A 24,681-nucleotide genomic window follows, 5' to 3' on the forward strand; every position below is an offset into this window, starting at 1 on the left:
TGAGGGTGTGGAGAATCTACAATGGGTAAGAAAGGTGGGAGCTGATGAAGAACACTTGTAATGAAACTGGCTGCGAAGGAGAGGGCTGTAGTTCATCCTACTAACCTTCCTCTGATAAGTTCTCCTGGAAAATGAGACCAATTAGAATTTCGAAGATGTTCCTAGATGGGGAGAACTTATACCAGAAGCAACCACTCCAAGTTCTTAAATTAGGATGGACTGTAGTGGATACTATTATGTACCATCCAGATTACCCTCTTAGGAGCCAAGTTACTCCTGTTCCAACCCTGAATATATTGGCTGCTGATGGCTCTGACCTGTGTCCCTCTCTGGGAATTGCTTTTGGTGGAAGGACACGCCTTCACTCAAGGTTTGCTCCCTTGCTGAAGGCAACTAGCATCCAATAACTGGTCATTTGGGGGTTCAAAAGCCTGACCCCTTGACTCAGCTTGGAACATCTCTAAAAGGCCATCCTAGATTTAGATCCCTCCGTCTTCTTCACAGAAAGGCTGAAGCCTTTTGTAACTGCACCACAGTTCAGCTTTTCCCTCTGCACAGTCCTGCTTCCATCCCTCCCTTACACATTCTATTTCCAATAGGACAGGCCATATAAAACCTGTATGTGATCTCTGTGTCTGTATCCAGGATATCCGATGAAAGGCAATCTGTCCATTCATTTCCCTGGATGGTTTGGGTGATTTAAGTTAATAATGGCATACCATCTTTGGTCTAGAATTTACTTAGTTTGGAATGGCAGACAGAGATTTCAAGGAAGAATGAAGACAGATGTTATATAACTCACTGTTTCCCCATGGTAGATGGACAGATAAAGGGAAAGAAAAGTGCACCTCCTCCCTTTGTAACGATTATAATAGAGAAACTATTGGAGGGTGACTTCTCTTTTCTGAGGCTCTGATACATCCAGAAACTTGGATGTGGGCGTGAACTTTGTCTTCAGCGTATAAAGGGCAAAGTGAGGACTGCAAGAATGAAACTGGACAGGAAAGGCTGCTTCTCTCTCAATTTCTGTGCTATCGGATTGTATTCTGGGCTGGCTCACCCAGGACTGGGAAGCTGATGTGCTGTGTTCTCATTCTGACTCAGAGAAAAATGGTTATCAGTAATCACCTGCTCTGTGTTCTTGCATATTAAGGAACATTGGATAAAACTCTTCTTCCTGGGTAATTCAAGTGGACGTGTATTGGTACCATCATGAGGAGCAGGCTAGACATCCCGATACTTGACTGAATTTATTTGTTATGAGATGTTCTCTCACTATGGCAATGTGGTGACGTGGCCGGCAGCCCAGCACTATTCATTCTTCCCTTGCTTCCAGGAAGTAGTGCAATGATGGTGAACAGACATGGCTGTAGAAAGCTTTTCATTTTAAAATTCCTGTGACTACACTTAACTGTATGCCAAATATATACATATGTATAACTAAAAATGTGAGAAGCATGTATTTTTCTAGTCACATTTAATTGCATCAACATGGAGTTCATACTGGCTTTTGCAGCAATAGCTAATAAGCCACATGTGGAAGAATCCAGATGTTTAGAGTATGTGCTCCTTCAATCCATTATACAGATGTCTATTTTTGACGATGTCTATCGTGTGGAAAGAAGAACGGCATCACCAATAAGGAAATACAATTGGAGGCTAATTGCACTCTTGCTATCTGAAAATGTGGGAGTGATTTTCCTGCTGAAAGTGTTACTTTCAATATGAAGTGGTAGGGTTGGGGGGAAGGATTCATGGCTTGTGTTTTCATGAAAACCTTCTAATTGTTATTTACATGACCATATGTCTATTTCATTAACGCAAATCACAGTCACACACACATACACACACACACCACTAAAATATGGAAGAACACAATGAATTTTTTTCTTGTTTTATAGTTGTTCAAGTACAATTGTCTCCGTTCTCTTGCCACTACTTTCCCCTGCTCCACTCACCCCTACCTCCCACCTCAACCCATGTGTTTTAACAGAGATGTAAGGTGCTAAGGGTCACAGAATGACTGACAATCCATTCCTTCAGGGACAGAGCAGGGACAGCTTCCTAATGAGGTTTGAGGTCTAGATATTGAAAGATGGGGTTCTGACAGTTGCAGATTGGGGAGAAGATACTTATCTCCCAATCTGGACAGAATTTAACAAACCAAAGATAAGATAATGAGGCAAAGGCCAAGTGTTCTGAATATGTAAATAGCATATCTGAGATATTTATAAATAAAATATAACATATAATACATATTTATATATTTCATGTATTATATATAAATATACACAAATTTATAAAGATAAAGATGGATTCTTAATATCTGAACATTTAGGTTCTTCTGTTTGGCACAAAGCAAAGGTGAGACATTTCAATATATGAGACTGAAGTCACTTAATGATATCAACCTGCAAAGCGCAGAGCCCTTCAGTGGGAAGTCACTGTTTTGTTTGCCCCAGTGATACTCAAACACACGCACCTCCTTCTCCGAGCCCTCCCCTGGTCTGACGCAGAGTCTGGGAAGTACGTGAGAAAGAGTTGGGTCCAGGTTCGGGATCGTGGGATACTGAGAATGTGGAGTAGGAGAGAGAATAGAGCTCAGAAATGGTTGTGTCAGGGAAGGCCATAGAAAAGAAGCAATTCTCAAATCATGGTCATTCTTTCTAGCCCCTTAGGAACAAAAGTAAGCACAAACAGTACTGATTTTGCTTCTTGGAACTGTTACTATTTGAGCAGACAGTGAGACAGAGTGGACTCACAGATGTATGCTATTATTGGTCTTTGGTCACAATTGTCAGTGTGTATTTGAATGTCACCGTATCTTTTTATCATCTTATTCACTCTCAGGACTTTAACTGTCACCTAGTCATCTAAAATTTATGCACGTCATTCTACGTGTATTCTTTGGACATCTCTCACAGCAAAGTGCCAGTTCCCCAACTCAAGCTGACTGCTGGTACCTCAAACTCAGCAGTGCAAATCTTAGCATCTTCACTCCCTCCTTCACTGCTTATCCTTTCAACACCTCTGCATCCTGCAGTCTTACTGTTGGTCCGTTTATTGGTAGTGGTAGTTTGCTATTTCTTCTCCACGGTTAGAACTTGGGCCTCATCTTCAATTCCTCTCCTTTTGCACTTTAAAAGTCAATTGACTGCATAGCATTATTCAGTTCTACCACTGAAATCACTCATCAGTCATCCTTTCCTTTCCATTTTAAGCACTAATGACTTAATCTGAAGCTTGAGTACCTCCTTGTGTACACTAGCAGCAGCTTCTGTCATCAGCAAGCATCAGCTCCTTCCTTGTACCTGTACACTTTCTAAAACACAAATCTGATGAGGTGATAATGATGATAATAATAGCTAAATGAAACTATAATAATAGCTAGGGAAACTATAACCTCCTTGATTTATTATGAAAATTAATCCAGATAATGTCTATAAAGAATTTAGCTTCCATGTGTAAGTGAAATCATATGGTATTTATCTTTTTCTTTCTGATCTATTTCACTTAGCATAATACCCTCTAGGTCCATCCATGTCACAAATGGTAAGATTTTATTCTTTTTTATGGCTGAGATATTCCATTATATGTATGCACAATACCACATCTTCTTCACCCATTGGTGGTTACCGATGGGAGGGGGCTTGGGCAGTGGGTGAAAAAGGTGAAGAGGATTAACAATTGCAAATTGCCAGTTATTAAAGCGATCATGCGGATGTAAAGCACAGCATAATGAATATAATGAAGTTACAGTCGGTGACTATGCATGCTGCCACACGGGTATTCATTTCATGATCGTTTCATGAGTTATATAAATATCTTTTCACTATGCTGTACACCCGAAATTAATATAATATTATATGTCAACTGTAATTAAAAACAAATTTAAAAGGAATTTAGCATAGTGCCTGGAATATAATACATCTTGAATACATACTGACTATTACTCTCTCTTCACCTTCCCAGGACATTCCTCCTCTTTTCTCTATCTTTCACAGGCTACTTCCTGTTCAAGATGCAAACTCGGTTCAAAATTATGTTTTCATCAGGGTCTTCCCTGAGTATCCAGACATGTTTAAAACATTCTTCTTCACTCTCCTGCAGAGCTTTGTGTTTCCAAAATTGAAGTTACTGTGTAGTGAAATAAAAAGTCTTCACACCAAAATGCAGATAGGCAAAGAATATGGAGCTCAGTCATTTGCTGTTAATATAAGAAATAGCATCTTTCTCAGTGATTCCACTCTAGTGAGGCATTCTCAATGATTTAATGTTATTTCAGTTTTTTTCTATGTAATTTTTGGATATCATTCAATTTCTTTTAAGTTTATGTACAGTCTTTCATATTTCTTCCCTGCCTCATATTCCTCCACAATGATCCTTTCTTGATGGCTGGACCCCATTTTGGCTCTTCCATGCTCTGCAGGCCCCTCTGAGCTTCAGCCACATGCTGAAGTTCTTGCTGCAGTCTTAGCAGCTCTCCCTTTCCTGCCTTTGGAGACCTCTGCATGGCACAAGAGGACTTCTGGGGCACTCTTCTGCCACACAGAACCACAGGGAGGAACGAAGGTGCTGTCTCAGACCTTCCTTCTGCTTGACCATGCTGGCAATAATCTGAAAGAGCCCATAAGCTCGCTGGACTCCAGGAAAGGAGAGGTGGCACTGGGGTGGTTTCATCTGGGGGGAAAAATGCATTGAAAGGGATGTTTGTGATCCTATTCGTGACCCTACTCTGCTCAAAGAATTTCCTGATACTTCCTGTTTTCTTTGCTTACATTTTATCTTATATATTTTTCTGTCATTGTACCTATGACATTTTTTGCACTTTCAAATGTCTATCTCATCCTTCTAAACCAGTAGTCCTCAGCTGGAAGTGATTTTGCCTCCAGAGGACATGTGACAATGTCTGGAGACACATTTCATTGTCACAACCCTGGATGGGGGCAGGCGGGTTGTTACCGGCACCTAGTGCATAGAGGCCGGGAGTGATGCTAAATTTCCTACAATACGCAGGACAGTCTCCATTAACAAAGGGTTATCTGGCCCCAATGTCAATATTGATGAGGTTGAGAAATGCTCTTCTAGACTTTCTAGGCTGTAAACTCCTTGAGTCAGGGGTTATGTCTTATTCATCCCTTCATGTCTACTGCCTCACACATTGTCTAGTACATAATAGAGACTCAGTACTTGCTCATCAATTAATGAGTAAGTAAATGCATGAAGGGCATAAATGAATGCATAGCAGACTTCCAATTTTTGAAATGCTCTAAATATCTCAATTGGTTTTGCTTGTGCTGGTTAGTAGAAAAATAAGTTTGGCACCTGAGCAGAATAATGATCATACTTAACCTCTTTAGGGCTACAGATACGGACAAAGCTCTTAAAACCCATGTATCTTATGAAGGAGAGGAGGGAGCTAACCTGGCAAAATGTTAGCAGTCAAAAGCAACCCCTTACCTACCCTTACTTCCTGCCCCCCAACAAAGAGAGGATGTCACAGCCTGGAAAAAACTTTTCTTGGCTGTATCAAAAGAACAAAGTATGCTACTTTCAAGTAAGGATACTTTTACTCAATGATTTAAAAGTTCCACTGGAGGTGGTTTTATGGCATGTAGCATATGTTTTCAGGAATGAGAGTTGGTAGTAAAATTATGGTTCATGTGTGCCACGGCATGGTTTGGTTGCTTAAAGAGCATTTCCCAACACAAACCGTGAATGAGAGAAATAGTGCAAAATGGGGGTTGTGGTAATGGCAGCGTTCCAGTAAGAAGTATGCAAGAGACACAGGGATTCCGGATTTGGATGACTCTCGGATGGAGCTGTCAATCATTTACACCCAGCAAAGTCATGGCTCACACCTGGGTGTCTGCAGTGCTTAGTCTGAACTGGTTGTACAGTCTATTGTGCTGTCAGTTTTAGATATTCTTTGAAATATTTGACATTCCAGTTGATCCTTTGGCAAATCAACATGAGTGAAGAAAATAAAACATTGAAGAGATTAGGAATTACAATTTTCTGATTTCTAAAATGGTCCTTTGTATGAACAAACGTGGTTTTGAGATGTCTACTCTTGTGTTTTTCGGTGAGGATTACTATTTTAAGAGTAAGTGTTCTACTGATATCTGGAAGGTAATGAAAACATGTTTTTAGATCATTGTTAATAAACCATTGCACTAAATCTTGACTGTGGAATAAAAAATTTGCAAATACTTATACTACAGTATTCCTACAAATTGATAACCACCAGTTCCTTTTTACTAGAGAGCACTATTTGATAAAATGGAGGGAAGAATTAATTTAGTTAGTGATGTCTTATAGCAGGTTGGTGGCCGAGTGAGAAAGAAAGTGTCCAAGAGCGGGAGGGAGTCCCAGCTTATTATTGCATGCTCACCACCTGCCAGCCACACTACAGTTTTTGACCTTCAGACAACCTCAGAGAGGTCTCTGAGGGATGATGCTTATCCTTCACGTGAAGGATAAGGAAAATGAAGCACAAAGAGGCAGATTCACTCGCTCAAAACCACACAAGTGACACCTTGTATAATTTGAGTTTTGATTCCCATATAGGGAAAAATTTCCTCCTACTAACCTGCTGCCTTCTTCTAAATAAATAGACAGGCTAGTGGTTCTCTATCCAGGTTGCAAACTACAGTCACTTGAGAAGCTTTTCAAGAACAGTGATGCCCTAGTCCTACCCCAAGAATGGCTGATATAATTTATCTGAGAGGCGAAGCCTAGAAATCAGTTTTTATTCATGCTCCCCAGGTGATTTTAAATTGCTACAAATGTGGAGAACCACTGACCAAAGTGCTAACATTTGATTTATCCTTTGTATCTAAGTATGTCTATTCATTTTGGACTTTTTTTGTGGAGTTTTTACATGAAATCCACAAAGCATTAAATATGCTGAATTTGAGCGACAAGAGAAACTTCTGTATTATTTTTCATAATAAGGCAAGATGTTTCTTATTAAACCAGCTCTATTAAGTAGGGCTTATAATTTAAGATCATAGGATTAATTATTAGAAAGAAAACCAAAGGTTAACAGTGGAATATTCTCAATTTACTCTACCATATCCTTGGAATCAGTTACCAGGGGACTGGCTCAGCAGTGAATTCTTGATGCAGCTGCTAAACCACACACAGTTGACCAAGGCTGTAAGCTAGTTAGTCTTGGGTCTAGGCCATGGAATCCTTAGTTCAGAGGCAACTCTTCAGCCTGATGTATTCATTTGAAAAATGTATTTCTTATGTTGGAATGCCTTTGTCCGTGTTTTTCTCTCTAGGTTAACGTACTTGAAAGCCATACTGTGATGATTTCCATTTTGAAGTATAGGTCCAATGATACCAGGTTGGCCAAAAATGTTTTTTTTTCTTTTCCATACAGTGGCTCAGTGATTGCGCTTAGTTGTCTTTAACTTCACCCAAAACGATTTTGTTAGATTGTATTGTAACAACTGTCATTCAGCATGCATTTAATAAAAGCACATCAAAATTGGTGAATTTTTGTGTAGCCATTTTAACATTGAAAATGGAAGAAAATAAGCAACATTTTTGGCATGTTATGCTCTATTATTTCAAGAAAGGTAAAAACGCAACTGAAAAGAAAAAAAAAGATTTGTGCAGTGTGTGGAGAAGGTGCTATGACTGATCAAACGTGTCAAAAATGGTTTGTGAAGTTTCATGCTGGAGATTTCTTGCTGGACGACGCTCCACAGTCGGGTAGACAAGTTGAAGTTGATAGAGATCAAATTGAGACGTTAATTGAGAACAATAAACATTATACCATGCTGGAGATAGTCTACAATACTGAAAATATCCAAACCACTAAAGTTACTGGTGAAAATAAAAAAATGCGTTTTTCATTTTACGGAAAAAACTAAACAAACTTTTTGGCCAACTGAACAATATTTTCTTCTGTAAGAAATGGGTCCCCTGACTGTGTCTTATTGTACCTGGAATCTACATGTCCCTTGAAGTATCTTTTCTTCATGCAACTTCTTACCATCATTTTTAACACATGCTCTTCTTTATTTTCTTAGTTTCTACTCTCACCTTTTCTCTTTTTATTCTTTTTGTGCATTATTTTCCCTTCCTCCCTACCTATCTTAGGCCTACCAGGGGTTTGTGATGTCACCTATGAGTTTTGTTTATCCTCAGTGTGGCCTGTAGGACTAAATAGGTAGATTGTGGACTTACACATCAAATTCTTTATGTTTTGCTTTAAAACTGACATTTAAAAACTGACATTGAGATTTTAGAAACAAACTAATACCAACATTTAACAAAGGGTAAATTTATACCTCTAAACAATTGCTATAAACTGTAAGTTATGAAAGTCAAATTAATATGTCCATTTTTAAAAGAAAAACCCTAAATCAAATGTGTCCAACAAATATTAAATACTTAAGGAATTACCAAGGGGTTGTGAAATAAAATAAAATATGGTAAATCTAACACTTGCATTTACTGAAAATGGAAATATTAATGTTCTCAAGAACTTCATTTCTGTAATAAAAGTGATATGGTTCTTCAGTGTGAAGACTCACAGATTACACACTGAGACAATGAGTTTGAACTGTGTGCAGTATCCCCTTTAGGATCCACCTCACATTTATTATCCTTATTCTGCCCTCATATCTTGGAGACTTTGCAAAAAGATAGAAGAGTTGTGCTGGGAACTCCAGGCTTGTGCTCAGACCTTTCCGGTAACATGACAGGCCTTGTGAGGACACCAACTCAGATGTCAGGGCAGGTGAGGATCTACCACTGAGGTCAGAGTATATACAGCTCTTTCATCCTACTGTGCTGGCACTGCCACAGATATGCAGTCTGTATAATAAGGGCCAGAGGTTACATTATTATAATTAGATAACTCTAGACATCCCTATTGGCAGATCCCTTACCAATAAAAATATTTTATGTAAATATATCCAGAGTTAAAAAAATACACTACTCTTTATAAAACTTTAGAGTGCAAGCTGTCCACACTCGCCTCACTGTGAAGAAGATGCAGCCCTAGCTGCATTTTTTATTCTTTTCTAAAGGAAGGGAAACTCTAGCTGGTAATTTTGAAGTCCTCTAGCCTGGCCGAGCCAACTGAAGGCCCAGCTCTCAAGAGTGCTGACAGCATAGTGATTAGACCGTGACACACTTTACAAAATCTCCCCCCAACACCTGAAACTCATTCAAAATAATGCTGAGTATAAACTGTAATTGAAAAATAAGGTTTAACCAAACAAAAAGAATGCTGAGAGCCGAGGAGCCTGCATCTAGGACATGGAATCTGTGCTTTCCTGCCACTGCACACGGACTCACTGATCCTTCTCCCCAGCTTCCTTCCCTCTTGGCTTGTGCATCAGTCAAGAGCTCCCCCTACTTCCGTAATCTTTATTTAATTCCTACACCCTTCACCTAAAGTTACCAGATACGTTTTTATGTTTTATAACATATGACAGATTCGATATATTATTTGATTAAGGTTTGTATATTATAAAATCTCTTTTCTTCATTGTCATTATTGCTGTTCTTATGACTCCTTGAACTGGGTCCCTGGTGCTGAGAGTAGGTTGTACGACTGGTTGTAAGGTTCCTGCCATAGGACCCGCTGTTGAAATGCAGTCTCATAGACTGGAAAGCACCAGAAGCACTGGAAGTATGGCTGTAACCTGGCACCTAAATGATCACCCACACATATCTTTGCTTGTGTTTCAGAATTTTTAGACCAAATTATTTTCTAGCAGCATTTTTCTGCAATTGTTTGGTTTTTATTTGTATGAGGATTCACAGTTGGTATTTATAAGTTATGTTGTTATCCTTTTGAAACTATTGCAAATGAGCAGTTCTTCACGACCTCATGGGCTGTACTTGACTGAAATTACTGTGGATGTCAGTAGGGACGAGGGTGACAAGAGAATAAGCTACCTACTTCCACCATAGAAGCACAGAAGTGTTAGGCAAGTTTGTGCATTTTCAATGTGTGGCCTGTGCATGTGTAGGCTATAGGGACAAAGAAGGCTGGGACATCTCACAGGACATATATCTCTGGTAATTGGAAACAGTACACAAAGCAGATGCCATCTGATGAGAAAGCTTTGTAGAGAAAGGGCCAGGTAGTCTGGAAATTATAGTCGAGTTTAGATTTTGATAAGTATGGGTTCAAGAAGAAAGAGCAGAGTGAGAATAGCAAAATAAGACAGTGAATACAAAGTCAGGGAGGTGAAAAAGCCCTCAGAAATGGTTCACTGGGAGCAGGGGCCTCAGCTCACTTGAAACGTGGGATACACAGAAACAGGTGCTTTGAGAAATGAGATTGGAGAAATTGTTGATGACTGTGTCCCATGTGTTAGGGGAGAGGCTGTGTTTTTCCCTGCTAGCCGAGATTTGGGACATGGTTTTGGTATGAAGTCAAAATCTCAAAAGAGTTCACCTGGAATTTGCAGATCTGGTCCAACTTCCTCTCTGCACAGTGTTGGAATTAGGGAGTGGGGGTGGGGAGCAGACTCCTACTATTGGCTCCACAATTTACCAGCTCTGTGAACTTGGATAAATTACCTTACTTTCCTAAGCTTCATTTTCCACATCTGCAAAACAGAAATGGAACAGTTGTTGGGAGAATAAGGAAAATGACATATGTAGTGCTTAGCTTAGGGGCTGTAATATAGTAAATGTTCAAAACATTTTTGCTATTATTATTACTGGGGGTGGTATTGTTATCACTCATGACTTCAATTCTGTAGTCCTGTACTCTTCTTGCTGTGCTGTTACTGAAATTGTATGAGGTGATTTGAGTCAGTGGTCAACTGCTCTGGCCTCAGGACGATTTGGTCAATGCCAAGTCTGTGTTACTCTGGCTTCTGGGTATGGGAATAGTAGAAGTAGCACATAGACTGCTAGATTTTATCCTCAAAATCTTTCCCTTTGGAATGTTGCTGACATTAGTATTTTTTATTGTATTTTACTTTTTATGCTATTACAGTCATCCCCATTCCCCCTCCCCCCGTTTTAGACATCTTAAGCAGCTTCAAGTCTAAGAGAATAAGGCAAAGACGTCTTTTCTCTTTCCAACCATTAAAGTGAACTTATTAAGCCACCAGATGAGCACTTTCTAAGGAAAAAATAGTTTATGTGTGGTTTGGAGGCTGAGTGCTGACTCAGCGTCAGGCCTGTGAAGGAGAAGGCCAGGCTGTGCCTACTGCCACACAAGTAATAATAATAGAAAAAAAAATCAGGACTGTCCCAAGTTTGCTAAATATAGCCATACATTTGGAAAAGCATGATACACCAAACTCTTGTATGCTCCTTTTCCCCTAAAAACTGTTCTCTTCAGTTTAGACCACCAGCATCATATTTTTCCTTCCAATACACATATTTTCCCAAGGTCCATGGTTGCCACAGTCTTCTCCCCTGTGCTCCATATTTTTGTGCAGTGCTAGTCTTGGTTAGGTAATATTAAGCAATCCTTAGGAAAGAAAGCCATCTGAAATGACTTTTTAGGCTAGGAATTTCGTAGAGACTATATGTAGTTATTCTTCTTACGTTAGGGATTAATTACTTTTATAATACAAACAATGACTGCAATATAAGTTTTGAGAGACTGACTCACTAAGGAAACAAGACAAGTTTGCAAAACAGATCCTTTGCCATTGACGCACAGGGGAGAATTGTAGAAAAAAAAGGTAATCTGAGAAATTTAATGGCAACATAAGAGTTCACATAAAACTGATACTATCAGTAAGCGGGCCACAATGAAATATTCTGTGAATCTAGGCCAGTTTCAAAATGATTGCATTGCACAACCAGGTGCTTTAATTCCTTGAAATGAAACAAAAAATGAGAATCAGTTTTCAGCTATTTGCTCTAGTTTTCCTCCTCTGGAAAGCCATTCTTCAGACTTACAAAATAAATTAAGAACAAGAAGAGAAGCTTAAGCGATGGAAAAGCAAGGGAGAAACGTTTATCTGCTGTTTATCACCTTTGTGATGTTGTATTTCTTCATCATTATGTGCCTCAGTTTTTTCATCTCTAACCTGGGAGACACTGGTTAGGCTGCTCTGCAGGGAATTACCCAGAGTTCCTTCAGGAACTGTTGCAGGAGGAGACTCGGAGGGCGATGGGACCCAAATGAACTTCAACCAGGACAAAGGCATATTTTGTGTTAGACTTTTACTGATTTTGAACAAAGTGCTCTTTGGATAAAATATTCTTAAACCAATAGGCTGTTGGATGATTTCTAGGTTCTTTGCAGCATTGACATCACTTGAATCTTTAGTGGCTACTTAGAAGCACCCAAGTGAAAGGAAAGAAATTTTCAAGGCAAAGAACTTGATTCAGTTAGTTACCCTTAAAAGAGCCCCCATTTACTATTTTTCCAAATATTTATTTGTATTAGCTTGAAAACAATAGGTATTCATTACGAAAAAGGTAAATGAAAGGTTTCACAAATACCCACATTCTGTTACAAATCTGCTTCTCTTGATAACTGTTTACTTTCAACGACAAGTCACTGAAGCCAGCACTTTTTAATTTTTAATTTTTAATTTCATCATTCATTGTTATTACTTGGCTCCCCCCATTAAAAAGCCCACATCTTTTTTGTGGCTTCTTTCTCTATGTCAATATAGGGATCATTCTATCAGCCAAAAGATCCTATTACCTAGGAAACCACAAAAGCTAATACTTATGCTCTTAGAGGCTTATATACCTATAAATGCAAAAAAATATTTAAACACTCACCCAACTTCCTTTCTAGTCTCAGTACCTAGTTATGGTTGATGGGCAATTGGTGCACGTGTTTGTGTGTGTCATGGAAAGAACAGCAGAGGAAAGAGAGATAATTTAGTGTCCTGGAAAGTCATGGAATTCCATGTTTTGTGTTGTATATATGGTGCATTGTAGATTGAGTAACATTACTGTGAAACTTTGCTCGTCACGATTTTCCTTGAAGTGAATCTGGCCCAGCGTTTCCATTTCGGTGTGAAGGGTATGCCGGTGTGTCCTTCATAGCCTTGTCTATGAGGAAACTTGTCTAATAGTAAAACCAAATCCACTCACCTAGTATAAACACTCAGAAGGTTTCTCAGTAGGGCCTATGCCATCAGAATCTGTTTCATTGGACCCAGCTGCCAAAGGACAATTGACCTTCAATGGTGAAGAAAAGTAGGCAGTAATAATTATTTCAAGACAATGCTACCTAAAATCTCTTCTAGATTTTACTGGCTATTGGATAAATTTCAAACTCCCTGGTTTTACCCTACCATATTTGCCTCTTGTTATTCCCCTAAGGTCTTCTTATATAGCCAAATAGGACTTGGTGAATATAGCTGAAAATAATAACAGTGTTTCCCTTCCCAGTACCTGTAGTTGAATTTCTGTAAACCTCAGGCGAGATCAATCCAATGGGGGAAAAGTAGAGTTCAGGGAATGAGATCATGAGTGAAACTACCAAAATTTTGGGTATAGTTTATGTTTATCAAAGCAGAAACATAAAAACAGTCTAAGAAGTAAGGCATCATTATATATATCTTCATTTGGTTACTAATAGCATAGAAATGATACATATGAGATCTGTCCAGAAAAAGTCCAGCCATTGTTAGTATAATGAGAATGGTTTTTGTGACGACATCAAAGTAACCCGGCAGCCAAGGAGAGTGGACTGGAATGCGCATGTGTGAACAGTGATGACTTCACTGTACTAGTCAGTGGGGGTGGTAGACACCATTGAGTGAGCATGTGTACTGTGTGGCCATCACATTCAAAATGACTGAGCAAGTAGAGCAACAGATCTGCTTCAAATTTTGCATTAAGCTTGAACATTCCTGTGAGGAGACTATTTGGATGATTCAGAAGGCCGCAGCTAGGGGCGACTGGTGACTGGCAGCTTCATCAAATAGTGCACCTGCTTGTGCACCATGTCTGTTGCAGAATTTTTTGGTGAAACATCAAATCACCTAGGTGGCTCAGCCCCCCTGCAGCCAAGATTTGGTGTCCTGCGACTTCTGGCTTTTCCCAAAACTAAAATCACCTTTGCAAGGGAAGAGATTTCAGACCATCAATGAGATTCAGGAAAACATGATGGGGCAGCTGACAGCAATTCCAATGAAATATTTTGCAGAGTGTTTTGAACAGTGGAAGAGATGCTGGGAGAACTGTGTGAAGTCCCAAGGTGCCTACTTTGAAGGTGACTGAGGCAACATTGTCCTAGGTACAATGTTTCTTGTATCTTGTATCTTCTTCAGTAAATGTCTCTATTTTTCATAGCACGTGGCTGGATGCTTTCCGGACAGACCTTGTACCTCATATTTATGCACACTCCTTTGATCACCAGTAACTTTCAGTATCTCCTTTCTCCACATTCTAAATATAATTTTAAACATTTGTTTTGTTTGATGCTGTTAAGTTACAGTACAGTCAGCCCTCTGTGTCTGTGGGTTCCACATCTGCAGAGTCAGCCAAATGAGATAAAAATATTTAAAAAACTCATTATGTTGTGGCTGACATGTACTATGTAGTTCGGCCTGTGATGGTTGTGTCTGTATCAGACATATACAGACTCTTCCTTGTCATTATTCCCTACACAATGCAGTATGACAACTTTTAAAGCACACCAAAGAATGGGTCAGGGCATGTGCAAATACGACACCATTTTATGTTGTAAGGGACTTAAGCGTCTGTGGATTTGGATACCTGCCAGCACCCTGGAACCAGTCCCCTGCAGATACCAACTCCACAAAAGTCTGTCCCCACCTACATTTTCAAGGACTTTCTGGTATTATGATGAAACATTACCTCCCATCACTTTGGTTTCACCGTAGTTCCCTTTGCCAACTTCCAGTGTCCTGCATCTCTAATTATCTGCAGCAGGAAGAGCCTTAAATTCATGTGTGCGGAAACCGTAATTTTCCTGAGGATGCAGTGTGCGTAGTACATCCATCTGTACTAGACTTTCACACAAGGAGAACTTGAGATGGGGCATGAGTGATTATTCTACACATTTTTGTAGGATCTCTTTGCCTTTGCTTGTGATCTTGCCTCTTCCCAGAATAGACTTTTTATTCTTTGCCATCTGGGAAATGTGTATTCATCCCTTAAAACCCAATTCAGATGCCACTTCCTTAGGGAAACTTTTCCAGCTCCTCCAGGCAGAATTAGTCAACTCCTCTGTGGCCACGTAGCCCTTCGGCCTCTCCTGCTGCAGCAAGACCATGTGTCCCCCTCAGTACCCACTCTGTGCTTGGCACTCGCCACACTGTATTAGTACACACTTGCTTGTCTGTCTCACTTATTTGACTTTGAACTTCTCCAAAACAATGTTATTTTGGCCTCTTTATGTATAACACAGGATTTGAGATGTTAGCATCTGGCATAGAGTAAAGTAAATGTTTGTTGAATAAATATGTGAATAGTTGAATGAGTACGTTAAGTGAATTAGTAAGGCTATTCAGAAGATGGATGTCAAAACTAATTTATTTAATATATATTAATAAATATATTTATAAATGTTAACTATAATTTTACCTCTATTGAATATATTTTTATCTTTAGGTTTTATTAGCTAGATTGCAATTAAGTGAAAATATAAACTGTGTCTCTCAGTCTCATTATTGCCACCTCAGCTCCAGCTACATGGTGCGTAGTTGGCACTTACTGCATATTTTTAGAATTTCTAAATAAAGAATAAGAATACAACAATTTAGGATGGAAATAATTCAATTTTCAACCTTGTTGATGTTGTTTTTTTTAATGGGAACACATTGCATCTGAATATGTCTTTTCAACCTAAGCTGGATCTCTTTTAGTTCTCTATCAGTTTGGTAAGTGACCAGACATGGAAAAAGGAAAAATATGGACAGAGAGGGGAGGTATAACCTACTCAGAGTCAATCGGAAGACTTTTGTTTGGAAAGTTTCCCTCGACACATCGGAAACAAATGATTGGAAACCAAGGTGAACCTGTGGACGGAATTGATTTGCACATTTGAAAACTGCCTCACACTCGCACGCATCGCTTGCCCCTTGGCAAATCACTGCATCGCATTTCTTACCCATAATTGTTTGTTTTTGAAGGAAAAAGGAGTATTTTGCTGAAAAGAAACATATATTTTCTTCCCATGGACACTTGTCTTCTGTACTAATTTCTGTTAAAATTATAGTTATTGATTACCTCCAAGACTCCTGCGATGGTGAGTTTGGTGGGATATCTACAGATACGAACATGGCACGTGTCAAGGAAACATCCACTAACAAAACAGCACATGCTGTTCTCACAGCCAGTTACACAGAATGTTCGTGCGTGCATCTGTTGCCTATTAACTTTTTTCCTGTTCCCCGCATCATTCTTTTGAAGAAGCTCCAGCAGCCTATTGCTTTGCCCAATTGTTTATACTGTCTATAAATCAGGGACTTGAACCAAATAAAATGTCTATGTTGTGTTTGCAAAATATTTGGATATTCTGGTTTCGTTTTATTTTCCCAGCTTTAGAAAACATGAGATTAAACTCTGATTGAAGCTTATTTTCTAATTACTCATTTTCGGGGGAGAAATCAGTTGCTTTTTCTGCTAATTAGGAGGGTCAAACCACATTTTGATGTATCGTTCAAGTTGTTTTTCTGTCTGCTGTACAATATTGGCTGTTTTTCTTTCTGAAGAGTCTTATGAGTAGGCAAAACAAAACAAAACAAAACATAACCCTATTAACTGCATTCTTAAAAATCAGGTAAAAGTACCTGGTGATTGGGGCTACCATCTAGCACCTGTTTTTAACATTCAGCTGTGACATTTTTAACAACAGGTATAGTTCATTGATTAGACTGTGCTCAGATCTGATCGCAATGAGCTGAGTTTGAAATACAGGAATTCCTACTAGAAACCCTGGTAAAGTGAACAACTGGGGAAGGATTCCAAGATTTCATGTTTGATTTAGTGACTGTGTGCGTCAACAGTATGCTTTTGATTTGCAGAATAACAGAAATACTCAGAGTCTGTGCTTAGGTGAATTATGAGTCGATATTTTGTGTCATGGACATTGTATCCAGTCTTTCCCTTTTATTTCCCAGTCACTGTTTTATAGAGGGATGTGGTAGACAAGAAATTACAGCTGACAGCCTGAGTGTATCTGTTACACAACCGTTTATGAGATGCAGTGAATAACACAACTTTAAAGAGGAAATATTGTTTTTTTTTGTTGTTAAAATTACAGGTGAATGGACTACTTGTCCCAATTAAATACGTAGACAGGTCTACACAATGTGACCTCAAGTTCAATGATAATCTAGGTCAATTTAGACATATCTTTCTTATTCATGTGATTTTGGTTTTAATGTAAATAAATGCTTAAAGATCATGAATTTTTAGGTGAATAAACTATATCCATGATCAAGCTACTCAGTTAAACAAAGATGCTAAACATACTGCTTACACCTAAAGTTACTGATTAATACCACTTGTGTCTGAGTACAGCTAAACAATTTACAAAATACTTTTACCTCCTTGACTCTTTTTTAGTGGAAGAATAGGAGTAAACAGACACATTTTGTGAATCAGGACTCCAAGGATTAACACACTCTATTGGTTCATGACCAAGGGTAAAAGGAAACCAATGGGTAAGTGTCTGCAAATATGCTCATTGCATAAGATATATACACTTAAGTTATGTGGCCACCCATTAAGAAGTAGATTTTAAAACTTGGGCTTCTCTGTCTTAACCAGCAAAGTGGTATTTGAAAGTTATTACCACAAGGCAACAAAAAAGCCTCATGCCTTCACAATCTTGAAAGCAGAACATCACTCTCTTCATGAGACATTTTGTGTGGTATACGTGAAACATTTTCGTAAGGACAATACAAGGACTAGGCAATTGGGAGATGGTGGACTCTTCCCTTGAGGAGTTACTGCATTGAAAACATCCCATTCAGTGAATGCAATCAGCTGAACTGCTTGGTTTCTTAGGAACAAACTAGCAAACTAAAACAGAGTCTCCCAAACTGATATTCCTATGAATACTAGCTCTGGGAGTGGTGTCATCAGATGCTTCAAGAACAAATTGGGAAGAATCAAGAAATTTGGGAGGAAACACATAGATCCCATTCTTGGAGATTTAAATGACATTAGTAAAGAAAACTGTTAAATGTTTTCCTAGTGTTTTTCAAACTTATTGGGATATACACCCATAAATATAGGTACACACACATATATAAAATGTGTATTAATTGTTTATTATATATTAATACAGATTAATGACTTGAGGAACTGAGTTTGGGAAATGTTGAAAAAATTGATTTTCTTAATGATGGTTTAACTTTGCATTATCATAGCATTTTATAAGATTTATGAATTCTACCATTATATGATATTGAAATATTAATATGCAACATATTGGACTTACTTAAAATATAAATGAAACAGAAGTTAAAATTACAAAAATTCTTTTTAATGCACACGATTCTGCTTATATTATGTTCCATTTCTTGAAAAAAACCTTCAGTTCTGAACTTATTGACTTAAAACTTCATCCTGGAAATCTGCTATCTGGACCCATCTGCCTTCTCAGCTTCCTTCCTTCCTTCCTTCCTTCCTTCCTTCCTTCCTTCCTTCCTTCCTTCCTTCCTTTCTTTCTTTCTCTCCCCCTCTCTCTCTCCCTCCCCCGCCATCCTTCCTTCTTTTCTTTCTCTCTCTTTTTTACATAATTGAACTCAATACTGGATCAATCAACTGGATATAATGAACATCTATAGACTACTTCATCCCCCAAAAGCAGAATACACATGTTTCTCAAACTCACATAGAATGTTTACCAAGATAAACCACGTTCTGAGCCGTAAGATGTACCTGAAATTTCAAAGGAAAAAAATCTTACAGTGTCTGCTCTCAGATCAACTTGTTCCTTTCTTACATGATCACATTATGGCATAATATTTTTTCTTTCTGTTCAGTGAATCTGAATTCTTTTAAAGTTACTTCCACTGAGGTCCTTGTGTCCACCAGACCCTCAAATATCATGTAACAGGCCACAAAGCAGGCCCAGGGCCTCTTAAGTAAAGACTGGGAGACACAGCCATCAGCACCTCCCACGGGAAGCTCTTCCATGGAAAGGCTATCCTGGCTCATTATCCAGGGGATGGTTGACTCACGGTGTTCCAGGCTTTGTGCCCTCTTTGTTCCTTGGTTTGTGACTCAGCTCCTTCCTGCTTTCTCCACCTTTAGCTTCACTCCTCCCAGCTGAGACCTGTGTTCCTCGTTTTATCCCTGGCGTCCTAGGAAAGTTATTGTTTTTTCTTTTTTTAAATTTACAATTTTTTTTTGCTTCTGACTTATTGCTGATATGCCCTTTATGCTTTGCCCTCTGCCCTTGGCCATGACTCTGACTAACTGGAAATTGCTGATCAAGGGTCGGTGGCTACCACCTTGAGTGCTCTGACTCTTATGGCCCTGGCACAGTGATGACCTCATTTGGGCTGTCACAAGAGTGATATTTCCGTTTTCTGAAGTATTAGTGCACATGTGCCCAGTACTTCTAACTTAGTTGAAATTTGCAGTGTTGTTCTGGTGAACAGCATTAAAAATTAGACTAAGTTTAGGGGATTCCAAAGAGTACAGATTATACGGAAATATAATTCAGATCTGTACAAATACTGTTAGTTTCAGTGAATACTGGGCTTCTCCAAGGTGTTCTTGGGTTCTTTGTTAAATTACATCACAAGTTGTTCATAATCTCTGGTCTAGGTCCCAAGGGGACAGATTATAAAAGATGAGAGAGTAGAAAGTGAATATTTATCATTAGGGATTAGGAAATGCTGGCATTACAAAATGGTTGTGTAAGCCAAGGTTTGGTAGTGGGAGAAGGATGACAAGAGATTCAGAAATGCAAATGAGAAAGGACATGCCTACCCTCCTCATTCTTTCTTTTCCTTTTTTTACTCTCAACATTATACATTTTTTAATGAGCAACACGAAATAAAACACTTAGGTGAGAGAGGAAGTAGAAATGGTCAAGTGAGGTCTCAAGGAATTTTCTACTTTGCTTCATGTGCTACGATGTATACTGTGTAATGATGGAAAGAGAAAGCTGGGACGTGTAATTTATTAATGAGCTAATTCACACTAAACACTGTCCAAGGAAATCCTGAGCACAATTGTGTTTTCTCTAATGTGAGCATTAGAGATGGCTCTCAGTAAGGAAGGAAAGCCAGAAAACTAAGGGAAAAGTTGTGATTGCTCTAATTTCTGTGACAACCAGTCGTTTCCGTTTATCACCTGTCACGCCACCTTCTCCTGGTTCTCTGGCAGGAAAGAAACCATGACCTGCAGGGAGGAGCTCCAGACTGGGTTCCTTCAGCATAAGGCACAGAGCTTTCGATCAGGGGAAACAACCTGAAGGCATTTGTAACTGCTGATCTCTCAATGTCTAAGGCAATAAAAAAGGAGCAGGGCCTTTGCTTCCCAAAATATAAGAGGCAGGCATAGTTTACATGCCAGATTGTAGTAGAAACAGACAAGAGCACAAATGTATATAATTCCTCTTATAGAAGTGATTTTAACAAGAACAGAAACAGATCATGCAATCCTGCTTAGTACATTCTATCCCCGAAATAGGTTTTCAGTCTTTCTATTTTCTACCACTTTCCAGATTTTTGTGTAGTGGACAAAAAGTGAGTCATAATGGACTGATGAATAACATTTCATTTCACAAAACGTTTATGTAGCATAATGGCTTTCAGACTTTGAGTGATGCTAGTGGGCTGTGTTCTCAGAACACCTTCTCCTTCCCTTTGGTCATGTAACCTGACAAGCCCACTCTGCCTTGCCTCTCAGCCTCCTGGGGGTCTCCTGTCCACATATCACACAGATATTACCAGAAGAAGTAATAGTCCAGGGGTTGCCATGTGTCCCAAGTAGGGCCAACTAGAGCAATCTTTTTCACTTAACATATTAACATCTGGGGAGGAAACGCTTTCATTCTGGAGAATGTGAACCTGCATTGCTGGCACACATGTTTCCTGCTAGATGGGGAAAAGCTGTCTGCAGAAGGAAGCCAAGACAGAGCTGAGAGATTGGTGGTGAAAGGGGTCTTGGTGTCTGTAGTTCTTTCTTCCATCGTATGAGTTACACCAGTGGTATTCCCACAAACAGGAGCGGTGCACTCCTTTAAACTTGTGATGATTTGAACAGGATTTCCATTACTTGCAACAAAAGAGTTCTAACACAATGTGTGATGATACATTTAAGAAAATGTTCGCATTTAGTTCACCTCATCCTGTTTGTGTTTGGGAGTGAGGGGAGGGGCTGTAGGGAACAACCTCGGAGAATATCTAAACACTGGAATGTTTAGGGTTAGGTGGAATGTTTGGGAATGTGTGTTCACTCAGGTCTGAGCCCGCCTGTGGACAGGACTTGAGACTTGTGTCTCTTTCTGCCCTGGCGCTTAACACCATTGGCACAGGATGAAAGCCCGGTTAATGCTTCATGAGAAAAATGAATGGTGGAATGAAAATGAGAGGTATTTCTGCAACTACAGCCTAGTTTGATGATACATTGGCTTTGTGGAAAGAGTCGATTGGAGGTGCATTTTGAAATGAAGCTCACTGTCTTCTCTGACATTACTCAATCCAACAACCTCAAAATGAAGAATATGGCTTTAGTGGAAGTCAAGGGATTTTTATTTTGAAACTGAGTCTTAATTTTACCTAATACAGTCCTTTTGAGGATTAAGAGAAAAATACGGAGATCACTATTCCCGGGCACATAGTAGGTATTCAATAAATGTAAGCTAAAATTAGAAAAACAAACATGCAATAAAAAACAACACACAGAAATTCATGGAGTTTGCTCCATTGACAAGTTGCTTATCAGCCATCCAAGTTTACAATTGTTCAGTTATTGCCTCCTAAAAAACACACGGTTGTACCCAAGGAAGAATGGGCCTTACCATGCACTTCTGCACCTCCTCCCCTCTTCTCAGTCTGCACCCAGCTTTGTCTCTGTCTCTAAATCCCTGGTTCTAACGTGTGTGTGTGGGGGGGTGGAGCAAGGTGTCTAGTGCGTCGGGAACACAATGATTTCCACGTTGTTATCGACTGTCTGCTTTCCTTCTTGGAGTGGAGGTCCTCTGTTCCTGACAGTACCTGTGGGCAATGAAAGTTCTTTAAAGTAGAGCCAACAGTGACAATTTTCTTCTCTTTCTCCTTCTCTCGTGCCATCTGTGAGTGGGTACGCTTCTTTGCTCTCTACTGTTTGAGCACAGCTGATGGGGGTCTCAGTGGGAGAACTGAAGACAGAAGAAGAGAGGTTGGGATACCAATCTCCCCAGCTCTCTCCCAGCTGGGCTGCAGGATAGGATTGATCTGTCACTTTTACTGCGGGCCACCAGTCTCCCCGAAACCTTACTGCTAATGTTGCAACTTTATGGGCTCTGGAAACTGAGCCCTAACTTTCCATTTCAGCTCTGTCTCCTCCTTTTTCTTGCTTGAGGTATCAGTGTTCTTTCTGATTTCTTTGAACTCTGCCCACCGGTTGCCATTTAACTTTCCTCAATTACTCTGTTGGAGTGTACTGCCTACTTCCTGCTGGAACTCGGTCTGATGCAGAGCCTGTAACTGCCAACACTTCTTACTTAGGTGAATAATTTCATTTAATCTGCACTTCATATCTTTTTAGCATACATGCTATTTGGATAAATAAGTTAGAGATCAGAGAATTTTATTCACTTGTGTAAAGGCCCCTATCTAACAGGCAGAAGAGCCTGAGTTCAAAGCCAAGTCCTCAGAACTAGTCCAGGGCTGTGTCCACTCTCCCACATTGTCCTGTCTTCAACTACGAGGGCTTCCACCAGTTTGGGAAAATTCAGGGGATGTATGTGCTTCTGTCCAATGTATTTGGAAGAAGAAGTTATTTAGTACAACAACTGTGTCTGTTTATAAAAACCTTAAGTGCATGTATTCAAGTTTCTAAACGCACATGTCCAGCCTTACCTAAGAGTTCACTTTTATGTCTTAAGCTTGTTTACTGGACTCTTAAACTCACTTTTTTCCTCCCAGTGCTGGAATAATTGTTAGAAGAAATTTAACAGACCCACATTGAAGTGTCCTTATTCACAAATTTTTACAAGCATTTATTTGTTCTGTAAATGTGATTCCATATTTTTTTATTTCTAAAAATTTGAATCAACCTTGACCCAAAATTATTTTACTTGCATGCCTGAATATCTAAATGCCCACAAAATCACATTTGTCAATCTCAATTCTAAATTTAATAAAAATTTATTATTTTTCCAGTCCTCTTTCAGTCCAATTGGCACTGGTCAAGAATGAAATTTACATAGTTAGTCCTTTTGGCTTTTTTTTTTTTTGATAAAGCCAAATGTCATAACTTTGACAATTTTTCCTAAAATACCATCATTTTATTCCACATAACAGATACTTGAATACATCCCCATAATTTTCTTGAATTTCTTTCTGAAGTTGTTTTTTAGGTTAATAAATCTTCACTTTCTCTCGTTTCCTTGTGGTCTAGCACTGTCCAGCCCATCAGTGAGCATTTTCTGCACTGGGATCTCTGACAACTGAAGTGTGCAGATGTTGTGACGTGATTTTCTTTCTCAGGGTAATTCTTTAGGTGACAGAGTGATGTAGGAGCACGCACACACACTGTACACAACAGAAGGCAAATTTGGCACGCTTTTTTAAAAATTAAAACTACTCATTTATTTAAACGTTAAAAAAATATCCCACAAACATTGGAATTTGGAAGACGCGAACTTGTATGTGTTTTTTAAATTAAATACTTTTGAATTTTATTGTTCAAGTACAGTTTTCTGCCTTTTCCCCCAACCCCTCTCCACCACCCCAGCCATCTCCACCTCCCTCCCCTGTTTCCAGCCCCCCTTGTTATTGTCCATGTGTCCTTTAGAGTTGTTCCTGTAAACCCTTCCCCCTCTTTCCCTCATTCCCCTCCCTTCCCCTCTCTGGTTATTGTCAATTTGTTCTTAATTTCAATGTCTTTGGTTATATATTGCTTGCTTGTTTGTTTTGTTGATTAGGTTCCAGTTAAAGGTGAGATCACGTGTTATTTGTCTTTCACAGCCTGGCTTATTTCACTTAGCATAATGCTCTCCAGTTCCATCTGTGTTGTTGCAAAGGGTAGGAGCTCCTTCTTACTTTCTGCTGCATAGAATTCCATTGTGTAAATGTACCATAGTTTTTGATCCATTCATTTACTGGTGGGCACTTAGGTTGCTTTCAGCACTTGGCTATTGTTAATTGTGCTGCTATGAACATTGGAGTTCATAGGTTCTTTTGCATTGGTATTTCAGGGTTCTTAGGATATAATCGCAGCAGTAGAATTGCTGGGTCAAAAGGCAGTTCCATTTTTAGTTTTCTGAAGAAATTCCATACTGTTTTCCATAGTGGTTGTGCCAGTCTGCAATCCCACTAACAGTGCACTAGGGTTCCCTTTTCTCCACTGAACTTGTATATGTTATTTTTTCCAGGAAGTTAAATAATTTATAAAGACTAATGATAGCAGCTTTTTTTTTTTAAAAAAATAGCTTGCTAATGATTTGTCCTCAATTTTCTTGAGAGGACAATGAAGCATAATTTACATCAGGGGAAGGATTTTTTTTTTATTTCAGTTAATCAATTGATTAACTTTTATTGCTGTTCAAGTACAGTTATTTCCATTTTCACC

General features: G+C 39.1%; 1 long non-coding RNA gene across 2 annotated transcripts in view; it reads left to right on the plus strand.

The window, feature by feature from the left end:
* LOC112306635 (uncharacterized) overlaps positions 1 to 24,681 on the plus strand; it is a 95,761-nt gene that overhangs the window by 60,676 nt on the left and 10,404 nt on the right. The window lies entirely within an intron of this gene.

The sequence above is a fragment of the Desmodus rotundus genome, chromosome 2 (genome assembly GCF_022682495.2).
Source record: "Desmodus rotundus isolate HL8 chromosome 2, HLdesRot8A.1, whole genome shotgun sequence".
NCBI classification, from domain to species: Eukaryota; Metazoa; Chordata; class Mammalia; order Chiroptera; family Phyllostomidae; genus Desmodus; species Desmodus rotundus.